This window comes from Numenius arquata, chromosome 2, assembly GCF_964106895.1.
Source record: "Numenius arquata chromosome 2, bNumArq3.hap1.1, whole genome shotgun sequence".
Lineage (NCBI taxonomy): Eukaryota > Metazoa > Chordata > Aves > Charadriiformes > Scolopacidae > Numenius > Numenius arquata.
Genome location: NC_133577.1, coordinates 63,944,998 through 63,961,196, shown reverse-complemented (window position 1 = coordinate 63,961,196; position 16,199 = coordinate 63,944,998). Strand labels below are relative to the sequence as shown.

Here is a 16,199-nt window from a genome sequence, read left to right as displayed (position 1 = left end):
TAAACAATAAATGCTTACCACTCTTATCCTTAAAATGAGTTCTTGCAAAATTTGGGGCAAGGCTCAGAAAACAGGTGGCGTGCCAGCTCCTTCTGGCAGGACACAGGAGCCTCCAGGCTACGGTCAAACCCACTCTGCATAAAAACGAGAGGTTTTGGATTTTCCAGAATAGGCTGCTATTCCTGCTGAGCCTTGTACAACTGTTACTCCGTTTATGCAGAAGAAGATTTTTAGTTGTGAATGGTAAAAAAAATCTAATGTAGGACAGCATGCGAACAGAAAAACCCATAAAGTAACACTGAGACACCGTCAAGGGACAAGACACTTGGCTTCTGAAAAGTGGGCAAGTTCAAGAAAACGAGAGAGTTGCAGTCTTGCAGAGACTGCAGTCTTGCAGATTAAGCTGTTTTGATTTTGAAGAGTCATGCCAAGCTAACATGATGGATCTTGAAAAGATGAAGCTTTGTTTATTTCTCAGCTCCCATTTCAAGTGAGAGAACCCTTCCTTAGAAGGACCGTGTTGTCCTTGTGTCCTGCAGCTCCGGAGCATGAGCCATAGGCTGCAATGGAGGGGATATGTATAATATGGGTGCCTGGTGCTGTGGGGATCATAGAATCAGAGAATACCAGGTTGGAAGGGACCTCAAAGATCATCCGGTCCAACCTTTCTTGGCAAAAGCATGGTCTAGACAAGATGGCCCAGCACCCTTCCCAGCTGAATCTTAAAAGTGTTCAATGTTGGAGAATCCACCACTTCCCTGGGGAGATTATTCCAATGGCTGGTTGTCCTCATTGTGAAAAATTTTCCTCTTGTGTCCGATGACGGATGGGATGAAGCAGTATTGGGAATTTTTTTTAACAATGATCCCTCCTGTGGCCAGAACTGTGCTTCCTCCTGAGACAAACAGCTTTTTGGCTTCTTTGGCAGGGCGGATGGACTAGATGATCTCCAGAGGTCCCTTCCAACCCCATATCATTCTGTGATTCTGTGATTCTTCTGGACATGTGAGCAGGAACAGACAGGTGAGATGGGAAATTGTTCTTGGGGTGTGTGCAGACTCCGCAAATACCACTTTTCTTGCAGGAAAGCAGAGACTGTGAGGTATACAAAAAGCTGTGACCCCGGTCAATGCAATATGTGTAACTGGCATGACAAGCTGACTCAAATTCATGCGAGGAGCCCACAATAAGTTTTTAAATTCTTCAAAGGGTGAGGCAAAGGCAAAATCCCTGCCTTCTCTAGCTTATTGTAGCCCTTCTGCCCATATTTTCCTCGTTGGCAGCCACTCAGCAGGGAGGAGGAAGGGGCAAAGTCTACTTAAAAAGTTTTGCAAGGGGCTGTGGCCTCTCCTTGCCTGTGGCGGCTGAGAGGGGACCACGCATGGCCACCTACCTGGAGCTGCCCACCCGTGCGAGGATGCCCATCCTGGGACTGGGGACTTGGCAGGTATCTGCTGGAGCTGGGGACCTCTCCTTGTCCCCGGGCCTCTGGTCACACAGGTGACAGCATGGAATTGCTGAGACTTGAGGCAGACATTTTCAGCAATCTCCTCTTCGGGTCAGGAAAATGCAGCAAATGCTCTGCGCGGCGTTTCTTGCCTTTTGAAATATTTCAGGTAATCCAGGTGTTTACACCTGTCCTTCAGGACGTCTTTTTTAAGTGAGCAGGTAGTGCTCACTTAGTGCAGGTAGAAGGAGTTTTTCCTTAGCTGTGGACAAAAATCACATACTACAAAAGTAAAAAAACTTCTGTCTAGCTTGGTTTTTTTTTTGCTTTTGGCGCTGGGTATTAAAATTCCAGCATGCCCTGTAGATGTCATCTTCGACGAGTGCATGGAGATATAGGAACTTAAGCAGCAGTGAGTGGATTTGGAAATGGGAACGTGCATTAACTCCTTGGAGACTGAGGCTAAGTTATTTGTATGGCAGCAGACGAGTAGGCAGCACTTTGCAGGAAAATAGTTTGGGTAGTTCTTTACCCGCAAATGTTACCTAATGGAGTTTTGCTAAGAGGGAAGATTTAAGGATACACTGAATTATAAATGTAAAAGGAGTCCAGAAATGAGATGAAAATGTTAAGAAAGTGAGCTTCTTAAGAAAGAAAACAAAAAAATAGTGGATTGTCCCCTGGATTTGAGACTGGAGACTAAATGTGTTGAATTGCAAGCTGCCAATATAAGACACTGTCCAGTCAGCATAAAAGTATCTTAAATTATTCTTGCTATATTTTTGGGTGGGCTGCTGCTAATCATCACATAACTTATGCACAAATGGGGCTGAGTTTGTTTAACCCTTTCAGTCTTGATTGGTCTGATGACAAAAGGCACTAAGAAACCTAAAGTAACTAAGCAGGCTTTAATAAAACAAAATGTGCCTTGTGTGGGGCCTCTTAGGGGCCCGGTGCTGTGATGGAGGAGCTCTCTGAAGGAACGTGTTAAAACGCTAACAGGAACTGGTTAGGACTAAACAAAAGGAGAATTTTGGACACATGGTCCCTGGCACCACAAAAATCTCTTGTGTTAATGCAATGAAAACGGCCCAAAATCACTGCGATTACTTAATCAAAGCTATTAGATCTCAAGGTTCCCACAGCAACTTCAGCTGTGACTCCCTGCCTTTCAGTGGGGCAATGGGGCCCCTCCTTTACCCAGTCACTCTGCCTTCAGGAACTTGAGGTCCTGTTCAGTGAGTAATGTGTAGAATGAAGCAATGGATTATTTTTCTGAAAAACAACTCACGTTACAGACTTTTGTGTAATCACGGGGTATAAGCGCAAGGTCCTGCACGTGGGTCAGGGCAATCCCACGCACAAATACAGGCTGGGTGGAGAATGGATTGAGAGCAGCCCTGAGAAGGCCTTGGGGGTGAGAAGCTCAACGTGAGCTGGCAATGTTTGCTCGCAGCCCAGAAAGGCACCGTATGCTGGGCTGCATCATGAGAAGCCTGGCCAGCAGGTCGAGGCGGGTGATTCTGTCCCTCTACTCTGCTCTCATGAGACTCGACCTGGAGTACTGTGTCCAGCTCTGGGGCCCACGACATAAGAAGGACATGGACCCGTTGGAGCAAGTCCAAAGGAGGGCCATGACGATGACCAGAGGGCTGGAGCACCTCTGCTATCAAGACAGCCTGGAAAAGGCTCTGGGAGATCTTACAGCAGCCTTCCAGTACCTAAAGGGGGCCTACAGGAAAGATGGGGAGGGACTCTTTATCAGGGAGTGGAGTGATAGGACGAGGGGTAACAGTTTTAAACTGAAAGAAGGTAGATTTAGATTAGATATCAGGAGGAAATTCTTTACTGTGAGGGTGGTGAGGCACTGGAACAGGTTGCCCAGAGAAGTTGTGGATGCCCCATCCCTGGAAGTGTTCAAGGCCAGGCTGGATGGGGCTTTGAGCAACCTGCTCTAGTGGGAGGTGTCCCTGCCCATGGCAGGGGGGTTGGAAATAGATGATCTTTAAGGTCCCTTCCAACTCTTAACCATTCTATGATTCTATATTGTCACTTTTGCTCTCCACCACCAACCCCTCCATTCCAAAGCAATGCTTATCGCTCCTGCATGGCAGCTTTCCCATGCTACAGCAGCACCCAGAGACAAGGCGCTCTACAATGCCCAGCATTTGGCCAGTGTCACCATTAGCTTGCTTTCCCATGCAGCCCTAGGAGCTGCAGCGTTCCTGCGTAGGAAGGGGTGGAATAGGGAAAGGGGCTGCAAAAAGGAGGTCATTCTCCCCCTCTACTCCGCACTGGTGAGGCCACAACTGGAATACTGCATTCAGTTCTGGGCTCCCCAGTTCAAGAGAGACAGGGAACTACTGGAGAGAGTCCAGCGTAGGGCAACTAAGATGATTAAGGGATTGGAGCATCTCCCTTATGAGGAAAGGCTCAAAGAGCTGGGGCTCTTTAGCCTGGAGAAGAGAAGGCTGAGGGGAGACCTTATCTATGTTTACAAGTACCTAAAGGGTGGGTTGAAGGATGATGGAGCCGGACTCTTTTCAGTGGTTTCCAGTGATAGGACGAGGGGCAACGGGCCCAAGCTGGAACATGGGAAGTTCCATTCAAATATGAGGAAAAACTTCTTTAGGGTGAGGGTGCCAGAGCCCTGGAACAGGCTGCCCAGGGAGGTCGTGGAGTGCCCTTCTCTGGAGATTTTCAAGACCTGCCTTGATGCAGTCCTGAGTGATGTGCTCTGGGCAATCCTGCTTTAGCAGGGGAGTTGGACTAGATGAGCTCTAGAGGTCCCTTCCAACTCTGACAATTCCGTGATTCCGTGAAAAAGGAAAACTTGTAAAACTTTAAACTGGCTATTTGGTTGTGTGTAGCCTTGTGGAAAAAAACGCTGCAGTTTCTATGTCTTTCTTTAAATGTAGATGAATCAACCAAGCACCCTTCCGTTGGAAATACTTGGCAAAGTGAAATCATTAAAAAAAAAAAAAAGAGATGATGGGTGGGGCTGCAATGAAGTTAAATGTAGAAGGTGGTCACGCTTTTGAATCATGTTTCTGTTTGAAGTGCCATTTTCCTGAATCGGTATCCAGTCATCAGACAACTCTTCAGTGTCTCCAAGCCAAGAATCTGAAGTGATTTACTTTGCTGTTAAATACCAGGTTGTGTGTTTTACCCAGGAGGTGGCACTGTCTGTAGCGTTTTCTGTCCTCTCACCTCCCTTGTCCTCTGTCAACAAAAGCTGGCTTGTTTGCGGGCAGGGCCAGCAAGCTTTCCAGGGGTGATTCATTTCCTCATGTCGCCCGTACCTCACACTAAAATTGGCTTTAATTTCTGGGCAAATTAGAAATTATTTTGAGATAGCCTGAGTGTCCAAATGTGAATATTCCAGGGCAGATCAGCTCAGGCAACTCATCAGTGATTCCCGTGGCCATTTTATTCCAGAAAACTAATGAAAGCAGGATGCAATCTGGAACCCCTCATTTTTGGGGGGCTTAAAATGTCCAGATGTGGAGAACAGCAAACTTATTTTTCTGCTATTTACCAAATTACTGACTTTTCTTCTCATTTCAGGCTCTCCAAGGAACAGCGAGAGATGCAGTGAAGTTTGCCATCGGTGTTGGGTACCGCTACTTTGATTGCGCCTTCCCGTACCAGAGTGAGAGTGAGATCGGGGATGCGCTATGAGAGAAAATTGAGGAGGGGGCTGTGAGGCGAGAAGACCTCTTTATTGTCAGTAAGGTATGTCCTTGGATAAGTTGTCTCACGTCAGGCCAGCTCTCAGGAAGAGAGGCAAGGTCCCAACCTGCAAAGTGCCAGGGAATGAAGCTCATCTGGGAATTAATTCCTCTCTGTCAGGGCAAAGCATTTTGCAGATGGAGGGAAGGAAGAGGTCAACTCTTAAAAATAAAAAAATAATAAAAAAAAGGCTTGATTTGAGACGGATTTTTTTGTAGTCCATATCCATTGTCAGCCATGGAGACAGGAACTGAGGCCGTGCTCTAAGTTGCCTCTGAGATAGGAAGCGGGGCTATTGTATTCGTGGTCACTCCCGCTGCGCTACCGGCCTCAGCCTGTTAACTCCTGTATGTTATGTTTTGTTTTGTTTTTTCCCCCAACAACAATGGTAGGAAAAAGAAAGTAACTTCTATCTGCTGGAAGCTGGTGGGTTGATTTTCACCGGTTTTGCTTTTTTTTTTTTTTTCCCCCTACATTTTGTTTAATTGTTGTATGAATTGTTGGAATTTTAGAGCATCTCATTCTCATTTTACTTAACTGTCAGCACCGCAAGTAAAATAAGGTGCACAAAAGTGGCGCTTCCTCAAGACGAGAAGATGTGCCGTATCGTGAGCTGCCTCTGTGTCTGCGCCGCGTGTTTCCCCTGCCAGGGATGCTCTGCGGTCCTGAGAGCAGGAGAGCAGCTCCCAGACTCTGTGTCACCCCCACAGCTGTGGTTCACCTTCCACGAGAGATCCCTGGTGAGGGAGGCAGGCCAGAAAACACTTGCTGCCCTCCAGCTGGATTGTTTGGATCTCTACCTGATGCACTGGCCCATGGGATTCAAGGTATTGAGAATTTTAACTCCTGGGAACCATCTGTCAGAGCTCTGCCACTTTTTCCTTTGGGACCAGACATGCCCTCGCTCCTTTCTAATGAGGAGTGTTGTTAAACCTCATTAGGACATAATGACAAACCTCCATATGGAGTGCCAGGGAGGAAAGGTAAGGTCATGGCTGCTTAAGCTAGGTCTTGTAGTACAAAAATCACCTTATTTTACCCTGCACAGCATTCCCACATTATGGGTCAAATTACCATCTGGATCACATCCCACTTAAAGCCTGGGATTTGGCAGTCATTTGCTTATCTGGGATCAAACAGTTGTGAATTACTTAGTTCCTATTTTTCTCTTCTCTCTCTCCCCTCAGGTTAAACAAATCCTCATTTTCCCATCGTGCCACATCCCTGGCCTTCCCCCAACCTGACTGAGGCACACAAAAGTGTCTGCCCTTCCTCTGTCTGCAGGACAGAATCTCAAGAGGCAGATTTTCTTGAAGATTACTTTGTTCGTATATATTACTGGATTTGGCCACTGCTCTCCCCAGCACAAACATAAGCCAGGATATCCAGCGTGTCTCCAGCTCCACTTGCTTGTCGAATTTCTAAGTGATTTCTTTAACTACTTACGATTCAGCCTACCTTAAACTTGCTTTTCTTTTTTGATGATAGGCAGGAGAGGAGCTATTTCCTGCAGATGGAAATGGCATGGTCATTCCCAGCGATACAGATTTTCTGGATACGTGGGAGGTACGTTCATTGATAGGCCAAACAATTATTGCTGGTTCGAAATAACAGCTTGAAAACTTCTGGATTTCCACTTTGGGAATTGTTCTGGGAGAACTCCTGAGGTGAAGTATTCCAGATTGCTGAGTTCTCTGTGCCCTTGGGCTCCTTCTTGTGTTCCTTTGCCAAAATGGACGTATTTTTCTATCTGCTGCCATGCTTCTCTCTAGTTACACCTGAGCTGTCCAGACCACAGGAAAGCCAACATGCCCGTTCCAATGTACCCAGAGCATCCAAAATTCCTCCTCCCCCCCCTCAAAAGTACTGGAACTTGCCCAAAGCCCTTCCCTAAAGGTGTGTGTGCAAGGCAAACGGGGATGAGCACGGGCTGCGTGGGAGACAGGACTTGGGCGCAAGGTCGAATTTCTGCTTGGCTGATGGTTTGGGCTTCCTTTCCCCTCCACCCCCACCCTGCGCTCAGCACGGCAGGGTTGAAAGAAGACAGGAGACTCACCAGGGTAAGGAGAGCTTGCTGATGCTTTTTAACTTCCATCGGATGAAAAATAAAGCACAGTTTTGTTGCTCATTCGAAGGAAAAAAAGTGGACATTTCAGGCTGCTGCTGCTGCTAGCAACTCTAAATAAAAGCGATTTCTCCTTTGGAAGAGGTGTGTCTTCTGCTCTAAAGGCTGGTAGTAGGTTAATTTCTCCTGTTCCTTTTCTGCTGGAGGTGCCAATCTAATTAGGGCTGTCTAGCTGGAACACAGCACTGCTTATACTGTACTGACACCGCTAAATGGTACATCTCCCTTGGGAAATTAATCAGCGTTGATGAATAGGTATCCTGCTATACCTCTCCCAGAACAGCTCCTTGTCGAGCCGCTCTGTTCCAAATGACAAGCTTTTTATCACAGGATAATTATTTTGTTAGCTGAGGAACTACCCTAAAAAAAAAGAATCTCTTTTATTTACGAGCAGAAGGTTTGCCTGGGGATACTATTTCAAAATAGTTGTATTCTACTGAAATAATAATAGTGTTAATTGTTAATCTTGAATAATGTTGTTATTTATTTGTATGATGATACATCTGAGAGCCTGAGACTTTGACCAGGGTCGCACTGTTCAATGGACTGTACTAACGCCACATCAGAAGAGGCTTCCAGCCATGATTTTTTAGCACTGAAGTCTTTGTGCAGGCATGTCTTTCATATGAAAAAAAAAAGAAAAAAAGATCTTAATTCAATAGCAAGTCTGATTCTGTAGTGTCTCTAGCCTATGGAAGAGCTGGTGGATGCAAGAATGGTGAAGGCCATTGGAGTCTCCAACGTCAACCACAAACAGATAGATAGGCTCCTCAGCAAACCAGGCTTAAGACACAAACCCGCAAATAATCAGGTAAATTGTTCTCAAACTCATCAGTGCTGACATCACATTTGATGGAACGTCTCTGGCAGTGCAATAGCTTTTATGTCCAGGCTGTGCTTTTGATACCTGTGTGAGAATCCACCTGTGTTTGCCTAAATCATAAAGTACTGAAGGCTGCAGAACATTCTGTGCCCTTCCTTGCACAGGAAGCAGCAGTCACACAAGTCCACGATGCTCCTGGGTTGAAAGAGCACCCTTCATCTTTCTTCTGACTGAGCTCGTGCAGGCTGAGAGCTGAGCTCTGCAATGGAGGACACGGCGGGGCTTACCCTTCTCCTTTCCTACAGCCCCCAAGGGAAGAGAGGCTGCGTGAAAAGGTAGGACCAAAGCCAGGCTACGCTGCTGGGGTGAATAGGTAGGACCGGATGACATGAGAGTTGGGTGCTTCAGCTGGATGTGCACAACTGGACCTTGGAGCCCATTGATACGGGTCATGAAAAATGAGGCAAGCAGCTGGAAAGAGAAACCAGTGTACAAAGATTGGGCCTTGTTGGAAGCAGGGCTGGGAAGAAGGGGATGCAATCCGAAACACTGGCCGACTCCTTAAAAAACCCACAGATGGAAAAATAACCACCTTTTCAAAGCTGATGTAGGGCTTGGTAGGTCACCATAGCGATGCTAAACTTTGAACTGCCTTCATTTACCTGGACTTATGCAAAGCATTTGACACTGTCCCGCACGACATCCTGGTCTCAAAATTGGAAACTCATGGATTCGATGGATGGACCACTCGGTGGATAAGGAACTGGCTGGATGGCCGCATCCAAAGGGTTACAATCAATGGCCCAATGTCCAGGTGGCGGCCAGTAACGAGTGGTGTTCCGCAGGGGTCGGTACTGGGACCAATACTATTTAACATCTTTGTCGGTGACATGGACAGTGGGATAGAGTGCACCCTCAGCAAGTTTGCTGATGACACCAAGCTCGGTGGCGCAGTTGACACGCTGGAGGGAAGGGATGCCATCCAGAGGGACCTAGACAGGCTGGAGAGGTGGGCTTGTGCAAATTGCATGAAGTTCAACCAAGCCAAGTGCAGGGTCCTGCACCTGGGACGTGGCAACCCCAGGCACAAATACAAGTTGGGTGGAGAATGGCTGGAGAGCAGCCCCGAGGAGAAGGACTTGGGAGTGCTTATGGATGAGAAGCTCAACATGAGCAGGCAGTGTGCGCTGGCAGCCCAGAGAGCCAACCGTGTCCTGGGCTGCATCAGGAGAAGTGTGGCCAGCAGGTCTCGCGAGGTGATTCTGCCCCTCTACTCTGCGCTCGTGAGACCCCACCTGGAGTACTGTGTCCAGCTCTGGAGTCCTCAACACAGGAAGGACATGGACCTGTTGGAACGGGTCCAGCGGAGGGCCACGAGGATGATCAGAGGGATGGAGCACCTCTCCTATGAAGACAGACTGAGAGAGCTGGGGTTGTTCAGCCTGGAGAAGAGAAGGCTCCGGGGAGACCTTATAACAGCCTATCAATACCTGAAGGGAGCCTACAGAAGAGCTGAAGAGGGACTCTTTGTCAGGAAGAGTGGTGACAGGAACAAGGGGCAATGGTTTTAAATTGGAAGAGAAGAGATTTAGATTAGATATAAGGAAGAAATTCTTTACAGTGAGGGTGGTGAGGCACTGGAACAGGTTGCCCAGGGATGTTGTGGATGCCCCATCCCTGGAAGTGTTCAAGGCCAGGCTGGATGGGGCTTTGAGCAACCTGCTCTAGTGAGAGGTGTCCCTGCCCATGGCAGGGGGGTTGGAACTAGATGATCTTTAAGGTCCTTTCCAACTCTAGCCATTCTATGATTCTATGATTCTGCTTCTGAAGAAACCTATTATTTTTTCTATTTTGTAGATTGAGAACCACCCCTACCTTCCTCAGGAAGAGCTGATTAAGTTTTGCCAGTCCAAAGGGATCTCTGTCACTGCATATTGCCCCCTTGGAGCACCCAACTGGCCATGGTAAGAATGCTTTGTGGGACTTACATAGATTGGAGTCAATTCAGCAAACTAGTCCTAGGATGTGGATAAATCCTCACAGAGTAAAACTGAGGTAATTAGAAAAATATTGACTCATTCGTTAAACATGACACACACAGAGAAACTTCTCTCGTGCTTATTATTCAGTCCACTAATTCATACCTGTGCTGTTGCTGGAGTTTCATATTTAGGAGAAAAAGGATCAATTGATTGGTGAATGTAGGGAAGATAATTCTTAATTGAACTTGGGTGAGCTTATTAAACATGTAAGAGAACTTCTGAACTTAAAAAAAAGCAAAACAAAACAAAGCAGCACGTGCTTATGAAAATAGCAACTTTGCAGTCCTGCTGAGACAGATGGATTAGGTTTTTAAATCGACGAGTTGAAGAAATTTTCCTTTTACTCCAGCCTTTATGGCTGCCTCTGACCTGGGACTGGGCATTTACCACAGCAGCTGTGCTTGTGAAGGACACGACAGCTGCTCCTCCGCAAAATGAAATTCTCGGGATCTGGACCAAAGGAATTCCCAGCCCGATCCCAGGCTGGACTGAAATGTGTTACAGTGACCTGTTATACTAGAAACTCCAGGGCTCTTCTCGTGTGCCAACCTGCTATAAAAGGAACAGAGTGAAGGCAGGGGCTTCCCCAGGCAAGGACTGGTGAATTAAAGTGTGCAAGATGATACTTTATTATCATTTAAATAATATTCTTACACTACAGTGCTTGAGGAAGAAGATAGCGGGCCATTCAACTGCTGAAGTCTGCTTTTTATTTTCACAAGTCCAAGCCTCAGGATATTTCCCTTTTTGATGATCCCCAAATTAAGGAAATTGCACTCAAATATAACAAAAGCCCAGCCCAGGTTAATACCTGTCATAGTATTTTCCCTGGAGATGTGTATTTTTCTCACTTGTGCTAAAGTAACTATTTACAGAGGTATTACGGAAAGCTGAGTTCCAGCTGTGCCTCATACACATTGTAATGCTTTTAAAAAATATTATCTCTAATGTTAATTTTAATGATGGGCAGAAGATTAGCAACGGCTTTGGGCTTTAACTGGCACGCTAGCCACTTCTACACACAACATCCCTGGCCAGTCCTGAGCTCTTGTTCAACACGCTCCCACCTCAACTTCAGAGACAGATAATGATTAAATGAGCTCGTGTAGTAATTAGGAAGGGTTTACTACAGTGTTTTTCCTACGTGAGCCATCTCTGATTATCACTAGAGCTGTTCCATGTAGGCACGTATGGTTTTTGACGTTCAGAAGAGAGGCAGAACTTCCCAGCTGTAATTCCTTATCTGTTCCTGCAGGTGCTTATCCAGCTCCAGATTCAAAGAAACGTGAGTGTAATTCCCAAATCTGTCACTCCACACCATCTCGAGGAAAATTTTAAGGTAAGAGGGTACCTTACAAAATTATTAATGGCATTAAACTTTACACAGAAAAATCCACTCTGCCAGGGGAACAAAGTACCCCCTACATACTTTGAACTGGCAAAACCTTTTGTCTGTCAGATACCGTGTAGGTTACTTCTTTACGAATGCAAAAAGTTACTTTAAAAGTAAGGAGCCGAGTCTCCTTTATTAGACCTCATCAAGTAAGAGAGATTAACTTTTCCACCTTGTGACATAAATACGATGCAATTAGACCCCACCAGCACAGTAATTTTATGACATTTATTCATTGTTCACCACGGATGTGCTTCTATTGCACGCTCCCTAGTGCGTCAACAAACACAGCGCTTTTCTGCTTCTGCTTTCGGTATTCTGTCTGCAAATGAACTTATGCTTGTCTTTTTTGAAACTGAAGTAACCCAGCCGTTTGGGACCTTTATTCAGGTGTTTGGCTTTGAATTGGCTAAAGAAGAGATGGAAACCTTCCTTGCTTTCAAGAAGCGGTATCGCATCTGTGCATTAAGGGAGTGAGTACCTCCTCTTCCTCTATGTTTTATCAAGGTTGGATCATCACTGGATATCCTCTTAACAGACAGCATTTGACAGCCCCACTTAAAAAATAAAGAGAGGGAACCTTAGCCAATACCTGGTCACATCTGTATCCGCTGGAATCCAGCACTAGGGTTTATTAGAGCACTGCCTGTCTTGCACAGCTGGGCAGCGTTGAGATTTTTGCAGGTACATTGTGAGTTAAGGCATCTTGTAACAGACACATACCAAACTGCCATCTGAAAATCAAAATCGGCTCAAAACTCCAAAATAAACAGGCGGTGATTTTTTTTTTTTTTTGTTTTCTTTGACTGCTTTATATAAGAGACAGTCAGTGTAAATAAACTCCATTTTAAGAATGAGAGTTGTAAGTTTTTTTGAAGTGAAAAGCTGTGCCTATGTGCCAACGTTATTAAGGCAGCGTCTAGATAATAGAATGGTTAGATACAGATGTACCAAGATCTGTAATTTATTCTCTTTTCCCAGGTTATGCACTGATCTAGTAGCATTCCGCCGACTTAGGAGTTCACAAGAGAGCGGTTTGATATCGCAGGGAAGTTTGGCGATTTCAGCCAAGCAAAAGACAGACTATCTTTTGAGAGCAAGGTCACTGGTGTATGTGAAGGTTACGCAGCATTAACTTCCACTGCCCTGTGTAAACCAAGCAGACTCACGTTAGTGTTTTTTACTGTAGTTCACAGCTTTAGCGCTGCAGAGCTTTCATCAGGGGAAAAAAGCTTTTTCTTCTTAGCCTTAAAACTATAACCTTCAAGTGTTTTAATCATACTCTTTTTCTAGATGCAAAAATCACAAGGACTATCCTTTTTTTGGAAGACTAACACAGGCATCATCTTCGCATCCTCCAGGGATCAGGACCATATATTACTGTTTCAAGCAATTTGTAATTCTGCATGTGTATTAAATCACAGTGTAAGTGGAATATGTATCCAGGATGGGAGAAGGTAGATCACAGGCACCCTGAAAAGTAACCCTGGAGCATGCATACGTTTGCTTCTCTTATTATCAACCACAGTCGTATCAGTCCTTTATCTGTATCTGCTCTACTCTTCTTGTAACAAAATCCTCAGCTGTAGCAAAATATATATTCTTTTATTTAGTAATGATAGTTAAAGAAGTTTAATAAAACCCAATCTTTGGGATTTGTGATAAGCAGTCTTTGTCATAAATACAAATCCTGACACCTTTTAGAGAAATTTAGATTCTTCTAGTGGTTGTATTTTTGGACAAAAGGTCTAACAGCTAAAAGATAGCATAAGTTTTACATAAGACAACATTTTACATTTAACATCAGAAGATCTTTTTGAGATAAGACAACATGCTGCTTGAGATTCTTAGTTCAGTAATCTCAGCATAACAGAATCAAAGCTCTTCAGAGGACACTGCTGAATCGTCTTTCAGGAGCCACTTTCTTAATAAGGTTTCCTACTTATAAACTGTTAAAAACTAATAAACTAGTAGGAGATTTGTATGTTTGGTTATCATATCTACAAGAATATATAAATACTGCCTTTATCAGTAGAATGGCTGCAGTTAGGACTGTGAATCTCTTCCAGCAAATCCAAAAGTCTGATACAAGAGACACACAGGAATTATTTTATTTGGCAACTGGCTTATTTAACAAGCAGAAAACCTGGGGCAGCTCCATAAAAGCCAACAGTAGATTTTCACTCTCTTGCACTGCTCCCTGGATACTGACTGACTTTGACTCAAAGGACATGACTGGATGTTGTTTTCTCTGGTAAAAACTCAGAGCTACTGCAGCTCATACCTCTGCTAGAGGTTTAATGAGGTGTCTGTTAATTAAGACTTCTTGCTCTTGAACTCGTTAACATGCGACTCAATTCTTATAATTGCTTTAGGCTCTTGCAGACCAGTAGAAGAACAATGTGGATCAGCACTGCCTGCAGAGAGGAAGGACGATTGTGTAATTAAGGCTCAGGACTAGGATACACACTTCATGGATATCCTTTTCCAACTGATTTTCTTTGTAGTTCAGGGTTTCAAGCCTATAAAGGAAGTGATGACGCATCTTTGAGCTGCTTTAGACTTCTGCGAGATGTTTGAATAACAGGTGCTCCAGAAGTGGCAAAGCAATTCTGTCAAACTGGATTTCCTACGGCAATTCTTCTAAAGAAAGAGGCCCGAGAAGAGTATCAGCAATTGACACCGAACAGTTACAGTGCAGTAGTATGGACAGGAAGGTGCCTGGAACAGGTACTCCCCCTTTTTTTTTCCTCCCCCCTGAACATACCCTGTAACTCACCTTCTCAGTTAAGCATCATCATAGTCACAGTTAGAAAGTGAGCTCTGTGGAACATGCTCTGCTTCCAGGCATTCAGACTGTGGTGAGGTTGTCAGCCTACAGCAGCAGGAGCAACACCTGCTTGCGGCTGTGGCATACAGCCCATCTTGAAATATTCTCCACTTCATAGGAATTTTCTAACAACATTCTGATATAATCGCAGCTATCAGACTTGAAGTTATTTACAGGATGTTTATAGACTGTGGTAGGCAGGAAGTTGGACTAGATGATCACAGCAGCCATATAATAGTAAAAAATTCAAAACAAGTTAGAAGCCAGAGATTGAGCATTTGTTTTAGAGATAATAGATCTTTTTCAGCTGCCGAGACCTTAGCAAAGTTAAAACGAGAAAAATTTGGGCGATGTCAGTTATTGGGGAAATAAAGTATCTTCTACTTTGCAGCAGATCTACAGCTGTGTGACTATGATGGCAGTAAGCCTGCTGCTACAAGCTGCTCATCAAGAAGCAGACATCCTAGCTTCACCACTTCACCTACCCCAACCTGGATGCCACAAAGGCACTGTTCTAATTGCATCTGCCAACTGTAGAGACGCAGCTACAAAGATGATCTCCCTTGTATTTGGTTTTGATTCCAAAAAGTCTTCCAGCCTCTTCTGTAGGGTTTTCTTTTTGGCGAGTTCAGACTTTGCTTTACATAGAACCTACTTCTTAAGAAAATAAGAACTGCTGTGACAGGCTAGGGTAGGGACTTGGGCTTGGTTTACTGCTATTGTAAATTCAGTTGATTAAAGAAAAGCAAGAGTTTTGTTGGTCAGATCACTGCAGCAGGAGAGAGGAAGGGACAAGCTACAACTGTCTTCTGGGGAGTTTTATCTGTTCTGTCAGTCCAGGGACCTGCAGCAGAGGTACTGCCAGACATTGACACTGTCTAGTCTCCCTCTTCAGCTATCTAGGTAGCCTCAAAGTACCTGCAGCGACAGCGTCTCCACAGACCTTCCAGTGGCCCATGGGGCATTTGTTAGTTACTAATCCCCAGGCTGGATCAATGTCGAGTATGAGGAACAGATGTGCAAGAGGCTACAGGTCTAGCACTTCATAGACCTGAAAATACCAAGGATGCCTCTTAAAGCCAGGAGAGAACATGTCATGCTACAAAGAAAATGCTTCAGCAAAATGTGTGTTCTCCCAGTGTCAGAGACAGCATAGACAGACTCAAGTCACCACGACCACCTCCAGGGAGTGGAGTAAGTTTCTTGAAGGACTAGCACCTTCTGTTCTGCTGTGCCTACTTCCTCAGCAGCATAATAACGAGCTTTGTGTTGGAACTACAGCAGAAGGTTTATATTATTCCCAAATAATTTTCAGTTTCCATCGGCTATGTAACAGTGCTCTTAAACCAAACCTGCAGATACATCTTTCTTAGTCAGCAGTGAGATTATCTGTGCCACTGCACTGAACCCAGTAAATGGAAAACACCTTAGCTTAGCATTTTGCCTTTGTATCACAACATGTTGCCTCATGACTTGAGCTTTTATTGTGTAGTTCACCCATTCTGGTATAGTCAAGCCTTCATTAAAAGTTCCAAAGGGGCTGGGGGAAAAAAAAAAAAAGTAAACTGTTATATCCTGTTTTCCCTCTAAAACATGGACAACATAGGTAATGAACACTAGGTAAAATTCAAAACTGTTGATCATTGCTGCTCAACTTTTTCATCTACTATAATTCCAAGCTCTCTCATATTGAGCTCAATATCATTCAAAAGCAAACAGAATGAGAAACAAAAAGATAGAGACACATTCCACAAACTTCTTGCATTCAGTTCTACACAAAAATTTCTGATACTTGCCGCCTTCTAGA

General features: G+C 44.8%; 1 pseudogene; it reads left to right on the top strand.

The window, feature by feature from the left end:
* Window positions 1-1,381: 1,381 nt before the first annotated feature.
* On the top strand, window positions 1,382-12,979 carry LOC141478312 (aldo-keto reductase family 1 member B1-like; annotated as a pseudogene).
* The last annotated feature ends 3,220 nt before the right edge of the window (window positions 12,980-16,199 follow it).